The sequence below is a fragment of the Bos javanicus genome, chromosome 3, assembly GCF_032452875.1.
Source record: "Bos javanicus breed banteng chromosome 3, ARS-OSU_banteng_1.0, whole genome shotgun sequence".
NCBI lineage: Eukaryota > Metazoa > Chordata > Mammalia > Artiodactyla > Bovidae > Bos > Bos javanicus.
Window position 1 is genome coordinate 32,170,749 of NC_083870.1, and position 7,603 is coordinate 32,178,351.

At 42.0% G+C, this 7,603-nt stretch overlaps 1 long non-coding RNA gene across 1 annotated transcript; it reads right to left on the reverse strand.

Moving 5' to 3' along the window:
* Positions 1-20: 20 nt before the first annotated feature.
* Positions 21-3,236, reverse strand: LOC133244119 (uncharacterized). Its single transcript, XR_009735309.1, has 3 exons — positions 3,047-3,236; positions 1,106-1,153; positions 21-131 (listed from the first exon to the last, which is right to left on the reverse strand). It is a non-coding gene; the product is annotated as an uncharacterized LOC133244119 (long non-coding RNA).
* Between the last annotated feature and the right edge of the window lie 4,367 nt (positions 3,237-7,603).

A 7,603-nucleotide genomic window follows, 5' to 3' on the forward strand; every position in this document is an offset into this window, starting at 1 on the left:
GGTGCCTGGTCCCTCTGTGAAAGAATACAAAGGGGATTACTGCATCGGCCACATCTTCTCCAGCCCAAGGGTCCCCACGTGCTCCCCCTTATCCAAGCAACCAGTGGAGTTTAACCATGGGGGCTACAGCTCTGTAAGAGAAGGGAACATTGTTTCTTAGAGCCTGTATTTTTTAACATGAAAACTAGATCAGGAGCTTAAACAATAATCAGATACACAAGTGAAAGGACAGCCTAGTGTTTCTGCAGTTCCCATATGTCCCTGTAATAACATTTCAGGGCTCTCTCTCAAAGATTTTAATGAGACCTAGAGACATATGCTCCCTGGGACTTAAGCAGAGAATCTCAAGGCCAGGGGTTAAAGACCAAAAGTGATACCTAGAACTAGCATTTCCTGAAGTCCTAGGGCATATGACCTTAGAAATCGCTGCCTTTTTTTGGTTCATTTGTTTTTTAGGGCAGCTATTAACAGTGACTAGGGGAAGGAAATGGCAACCCACTCCAGTGTTCTTGCCTGGAGAATCCCAGGGATGGGGGAGCCTGGTGGGCTGCCGTCTATGGGGTCGCATAGAGTCGGACATGACTGAAGCGACTTAGCAGCAGCTGCAGCAGCAGCCAAAGGCAGCCTTGGTGAAGGAACTTTTCTGGTGGCTCAATGCTAAAGAATTTTACTGCCAAAGCAGGAGACACCGCTTCAGTCCCTAGGTCAGGAAGATTCCCCTGGAGGAAGAAATGGCACCCCACTCCAGAATTCTTGCCTGGAGAATCCCATGGACAGAGGAGCCTGGCGGGCTACAGTCCATGGGGTTGCAAAGAGTCAGACATTACTGAATGACTGAGCATGCTCACACTCAAGGGAAGTGAGCCAGGCTCTCAAACTACCAAGATGGTCTAATGTTGAGCACAGAGACTCCCTTTACTCATATTTGGAGGATCAGATAGTTCTCCCTGGTTCCCATTTCCACTCTTCTTGGCATTAGAGCCTGCATCTGATTCTTCCAACTTCAGAAATACCATCCCCTGACAACCCTTCAGCACAGTGTCCGTGATTCCAGTCCATCTGAACTCAGCATCGAGGCAAGTAATGGGTTCTGTTGCAGACTTACTATCGTTTGGTTCAGGTTTGGACATTTGAGTTCCCATGTTGCCTTCCCCTGAGAATTAAAAAAAAAGGTAGGTCTTAGAAAGCTTGGAAAAGAGAGGAGGCAGAGGGGCCAATTCTGAGATTGTGATCTTAATCAAAGAGGCAAATGGTCGGAGGGTGTTCTTGTGAGGTCAGTGATCCCAAACTTCACAGTGTGAGGACAGCAGTTCAGCAGGCAGGCCTCAGCTCTGTAGGTCCATACATTTGATCTCATCAGGGCATCAAGAATTGACTGAATGTTCCAGAACAGACTCATACCAACCAGCTCATAGGAGACTAATGTATGAACTAGAATAACATAAGAAACATGTTTGTATAGCTAGTGCATTTCATCAAAATGTATGAGAAAGCCAATTAAAACCATAATTTTTATTGATAAACATCAAATTGAAGTATGAAAGAAGCAGAATCGATGATTTTGAGTGTCATGTAGGTCTGATGCATTGGCTTCGGTCTTCCCTAGCAGTGCTGGGCAAACTAACTTGCTCTTGGAGGTCCTGCATCAGAGCTTCTATTTTGTTCATATATTATCTTTTCAAGCGTGACAACGTCTTTATATAAGCTATGGTTCTTTCATGTTAAACTTTCTGTATTTCCCCTCTTTTATTTATTTGTACAAAAAAGTATAGAGTACCTAAAAGCAGAAAAGTAAAATCACTCAAACTTCCACTATCCATTGTTAATATTTTAGGGTATTTCCTTTTTGTTGTACTTCCATGCATCTTTTAAAAGCTAGTTGAGATACTTCTTCATATCTCTTTTTCTTTTCTAACTAAGTGTTTCATCATAAACATTTTCCTATTTCACGGAAAATTTCTATAAGCCTCTGAGTGGTGATAGGTCTTTCTGTTGTAACTATGTACTATAGCTTGCTTTTCTAGTTTCCTGCCTGTTGATAAAAATTATTTCTACTTTAAACAAAATAAAATAACAAACAATTTTAGGAGGCCACAATTTTACTACATACTTAGACAAACCCATGAGAAGGATTTTTAATTCTGCTATAACTACTGTATTTTAAGGTTATTTATTTAGATAATAAATGACATCAATTATTTGTACTTAATTATTCAGCTGTCAAAAGTAAATTAATTTCTGAGTCCTTGGATATAGGGAAAGACTGGGAGAAGGACACCTCATTGCTATGTACCAGTTACAACAGCAAAATAATCAAATGCCTTACAATCAAACAAACTTTTAAAGATCATGTAATCTAGGATAACAAGAAAGATGCCATAGGGAAATTTGGTGAGAATTCTGAGCCATAGGGATAGAAAGACCATCATCCATAGCAGAATCCATAGGGGTAACAAATTTTCCAGCACTTTTTGCTCCTTTTCTAATTTAAAAGTCAGTTACCAAGAAGGAGGGGATGTATGTGTACATATTGCCGATTCACCATGTTGTACAGCAGAAACCATCACAATATTGTAAAGCAATTATATTCCAATAAAAAATAAAAGGCAACATAATTAAACATAATGAAAATAAACAAAAAGTCAACAGTATTCTTTGTAGAGTACTGTAAAATTTATGTAGTGTTTTTTAAATATTGAAATATGTGTTTGCACTAATCATAGTATGAATTTATCCTATGAATTTGTACTAGACCGTATAACTGGGGAGGATCATAGGTTTCCATAAAATCTTAACCTTCCCACGACTGGTTCTGAATTTACAACCACCCCAAAGAAATGTTAGCACAGTCACCTAAAACAAAAGCTGGGTCCCCCCATCCTGAAAGACAAAGCTTCACACGTTGCCACAGGGAAATAGTTAATGAATCCACGCTAGTTATGAATCCATGCTGAAAAAAACAGGAAGCATATACCCTTTGAAAACAACACTCCAAACATTTGACAGAAACATAAATTAAAATAGAAACAGTACTCTATATACATACTTTTTCATGTTTTGTCCAGCATTGGAGAATCTTACTGATTACCATAAAATCCACCAACTAAATGCAGCCATTCACGTACAACATTTCCCCGACCAGATAAGGTTAAAAAAAGTAACTGAAACCAGTAAAAATTAGATTAACATTTTGTTTTGGTGATTATTTCATCTATATTAAAAGATGGGGTAAATGCGTTTACCTTTTAAGACAAAGTCCAGTTGTAAGATGTCATTGTCTAAGACGGAGCTTTTCACTTGCTGCTTCTGTTATCATTCCTACTTCTCAGAATGATGAAACAGTGATTACTGCCACTGCTACCATCAAGCTGTGTGTCGCAAAGATCTTGTCTATACTCAAGGGCCAACTTCCTGTTTGTGGCAAACCGTATTTTTTTTCATTCCACAAGCAGAGAATTTTATATCTTTTGACACATGAATGCCAGAGCATTGGGGGGATAAGACAAGTTTATTTCTAATTAAGTATTAATTGAATATGGAACTACCACGTCAGATGTTGTGGGGATCACAGTGGTGTGACATTACAATTGTCATCAAGCATGTCATAATCTCATTTATTCCAGCCAAGGAAGTAAGGTTGATAGAGAAAAATGAAAAGCAAATGGTGTGAAGTGCAGACTAGACAGATTTTTAAGTGTTTTGAAACCATGGAAATCACCAGCTTCCCCAGTGGCTTAGTGACAAAGAATCTGCCAGCCAAAACAGGAGACATGGGTTCAATCCTTGGGTTGGGAAAATCCCACATGCTGCGTGGCAACTAAGCTTGTGGATCGCAACTCCTGAGCCTGCACTCTAGAGCCTGGGAACTGCAACTACTGAGCCCAGGTGCTACAACTACTGAAGCTCACACAAACTAGAGCCTCACGCTCTGTAACAAGAGAAGCCACCACAATGAGAAGTACACACACCACAAGGAAGTGTAGCCCCTGCTCAACACAACTGTGTGCAACAGTGAAAATCCAGTACAGGCCAAAATAAATAAATAAGTAAAATTTATGTATTTATTTATATGGCATGGAGATTGCTTCAAAGGGAAGGTGGATCATTTACTTGTAAACATTTACCCATAAAATAATAAGTATACACATTAAATAGACACAATGGGCCATGTGCTCTGGGTGTTTTAGAGAGAAGGCAGGAAAGCTCATGAGGCCTACTGTCTAACTGAGAAGAGTAACAATAGAAAAGGAAATAACAGATTGATTACGGATTGTGTTCAGGGACATGAGGGAAACAAACAGAGTGCCATGCTGGGGAGTCAGTGATGGGAGGATGTCTTTGGATAAAATGGATGACCCAGGAATTACTGTCCAAGGAGTGATATTTACCCTGAGAACCAGAGGATGGGAACGAGCTGGTTGGGCAGAGAGCCTGGGGAAGACAGTTCCCGGAGAGGGCTGAGTAACTCGCAGGCGTGGGAGAAGGGAAGAGCTGGCAGGGCAGGCGGGATCAGGCAAGGCTGCGAGCAGGGAGATCTGGAACATGATTGGGGAAGAAGAAATGGACGGTGTGAGGAAGTTCCCAACCCAAGGACTGCTTGCTGGGCTTTGAGTGATGAATTTCTGGGCCATCAGCAAGGTTTAAGAGAGAGGAGAGACAGAAAATAGTTGTGTAGATAGACTTGAGATATACTGTGGAGGTCTTTAAATCCAAGCAAAAAGTATATTTTAAGTATTAATAAAGAATAACTAAAGATTTTGGAATTCTTGTGTGAATTCCAAACATGACCTATAAGGAAGATTGTATCACATTAAATAAACTGTGGGTAAAGAAAGAGACAAGGAAATAAGCTGTGTCAGACATACAGGATGGAGTGGGACTCAAGAGAAAAGGCTCAGGTCACACAATAAGGAGGGGAAGTGGGTGTCAAGAAAAGCATCATAGAGATGATGTTTGAGTTGCTTCTTGAAAGATGAATCACATTTTCTAGGCAGACAGAGGAAGGAAGCGTATTCCAGGCAGAGGGAACATGTGAGCAAAGACATGCTTTGTCATGTTTGTGATGTTCCGCAAAATGCAAGTATTTCATCATTGCTGATGTTACAGAGATTGAGAGTGGGTGGAATCTTTTTCCAGTGGGGGAACGTTAAAAGAAAGACTGTAGAGGAAGCGCAAGGCCCCATGATAGAGGGTCTTAAACAGATTTTCCTTGGAGACAATGGAGAGACTGCTGAAGGATGAAACATGATCACATTCTGGTTTGGGCAATAGAGTGTAGGAGGGACTTGTGCGGGCCAGACAGGGGGCAGGGAGTCCTTTAGTATGGCAGAGTTCCAGGTGAGAAACAAGGATGATCTAATCGGAGACACTGGCCTTGGGGAAGAGGAGGCAGGGCAGAAAGGTGATGAATCTAATCTTTTTCTAGTTGTGAGAGAAAGGTAAGGGGGAGAGAGCTCAAGATAACTTCCAGGTTTCTGTCTTGAATCACCAATTAATGGTGAGAATATAGAAGGTGAGTGTAGGACTGGACATATACAATGAGCTTACCTTTGAACACATTGAGCTAGGGTGCTTGTGGATTGTACTACTGAGCCATGTCAAGAGGGTAGTTGGATGCACAGGTCAGGGGCTCACAAAAGATCCAGAGCTGTGTGGTAGAGAGTGTTAGTTCTCACCCCAAACCAGATCTCTCCTGGCACAGACCCTCTTATGGTTTAGTAGTACCATGTGATAAGCTCTGGTCACACAATAAGGAGGGGAAGTGGGTGTCAAGAAAAGCATCATAGAGGAGATGATGTTTGAGTTGCTTCTTGGAAGATGAATCACATTTTCTAGGCAGACAGAGGAAAGAAGTGTATTCCAGGCAGAGGGACCATGTGAGCAAAGACATGCTTTATCATGTTTGTGATGTTCAGCGAAATGCAAGTATTTCACTTGCATTTGGACCAATGAAACTGCAATGCAATTGCAATTGCAATGGACCAATGAAAGTGACGTAGTTCCCTTTTAGTTGAAGCGTTTAATTACTGAAGGAAGACCTCCTCTGATCCCTTCCCCTTCAGGGTGATCACAGAGATTTTGTGATGAGAAGATAAGGTTGAAAGCTCTAAAGTGGATCACCGAGTCACTATAAGGAGGATAGTTTCTCCGGTGGGTCACCTGGACCTAGAGTGGATTCTGTGTGAGCAAGAAGTAAACTTTTCCACATTACACTACTGAGATTTTGGGGCAGTTTCTTACCTCAGTTGACTTATCCTGGCTAATACAACTTGGGATATAGATTAGGAAGCCATCAGCATACACGTGACAGTAGAAGCCACGGGGGTGGATAAGATTATCCAGGAACAGTTTGTAGAATGAGAATAAAACATTCCAAGAACTCTGAGGAACACCACCACTTAAGAGGGAGTCAGAAAAAGTGGAGGGGCTTCCTTAGTGACTTGCTGGTAAAGAGTCTACCTGCCAATGCAGGAGACACAGGTTCAATCCCTGATTTGGGAGGATCCCACGTGCTGTGGAGCAACTAAGCCCGTATGCCACTACTATTAAGTCTGTGCACTAGAGCCCACGTGCTGCAACTGCTGAAGCCCACACTCGCGAGCGCCCCTGCTCCACAACAGAAGCCACCGAAATGAGAAACCCGAGCACAACTAGAGAGTAGCCCCCACTCCCTGAAACTAGAGAAAAGCCAGCACAGCAACAAAGACCCAGCATAGCCAAAAATGTAAAAGTAAATTAACAAAAAAAAATCTTTTAAGAAAAAAAAACCTGGAGTCAGTTACGGAAATTGAGAGGACACAGTGACAGCAGTAATAGCAAATGTAGGGACCAGGGAGGAAAAGAAGGAAAAGCTGTGAGCACCGAAGAATTGATGCTTTTGAACTGTGGTGTTGGAGGAGACCCTTGAGAGTCCCTTGGACTGCAAGGAGATCCAACCAGTCCATCTAAAGGATATCAGTACTGAATATTCACTGGAAGGACTGACGCTGAAACTCCAATACTTTGGCCACCTAATGCTAAGAACTGACTCATTTAAAAAGACCTTGATGCTGGGAATGACTGAAGGCAGAAGGGAATGACAGAGGATGAGATGGTTGTATGGCATCACCGACTCTATTGATATGAGTTTCAGTAAGCTCCTGGAGTTGGTGATGGACAGGGAGGCCTGGCGTGCTACAGTCCATGGGGTTGCAAAGAGTCGGACACGACTGAGACTGAACTCAACTGAAGAGTGCCAGATGCTGCAGAGAGAGAGGTTGATTAAGATGAGGACTGGAAAGAGTTGATCGGATTTAGAAATGAAGAGATCCTGATCTCTTTGCTAAAGCAGCTTGGGGTATGACAGTGGTGGAGAGTAAGACTTCAGTGAGTTAAAGAGTAAATGGAAATCCCTAGAAGTACAGCAGATTAGATCTTTAAAGAGATCCTCTTGTTAAAGAACACCAACAAAGGCTGGATAAAACATTTGAAACACCATAGTTTAAGGTGGTGCTAGTGATAAAAAGGGCTCCCCTGGTAGCTCAGCTGGTAAAGAACCCACCTGCCAATACAGGAGACATAAGAGACATGGGTTCAATCTCTGGGTTGGGAAGATGCTCTGGAG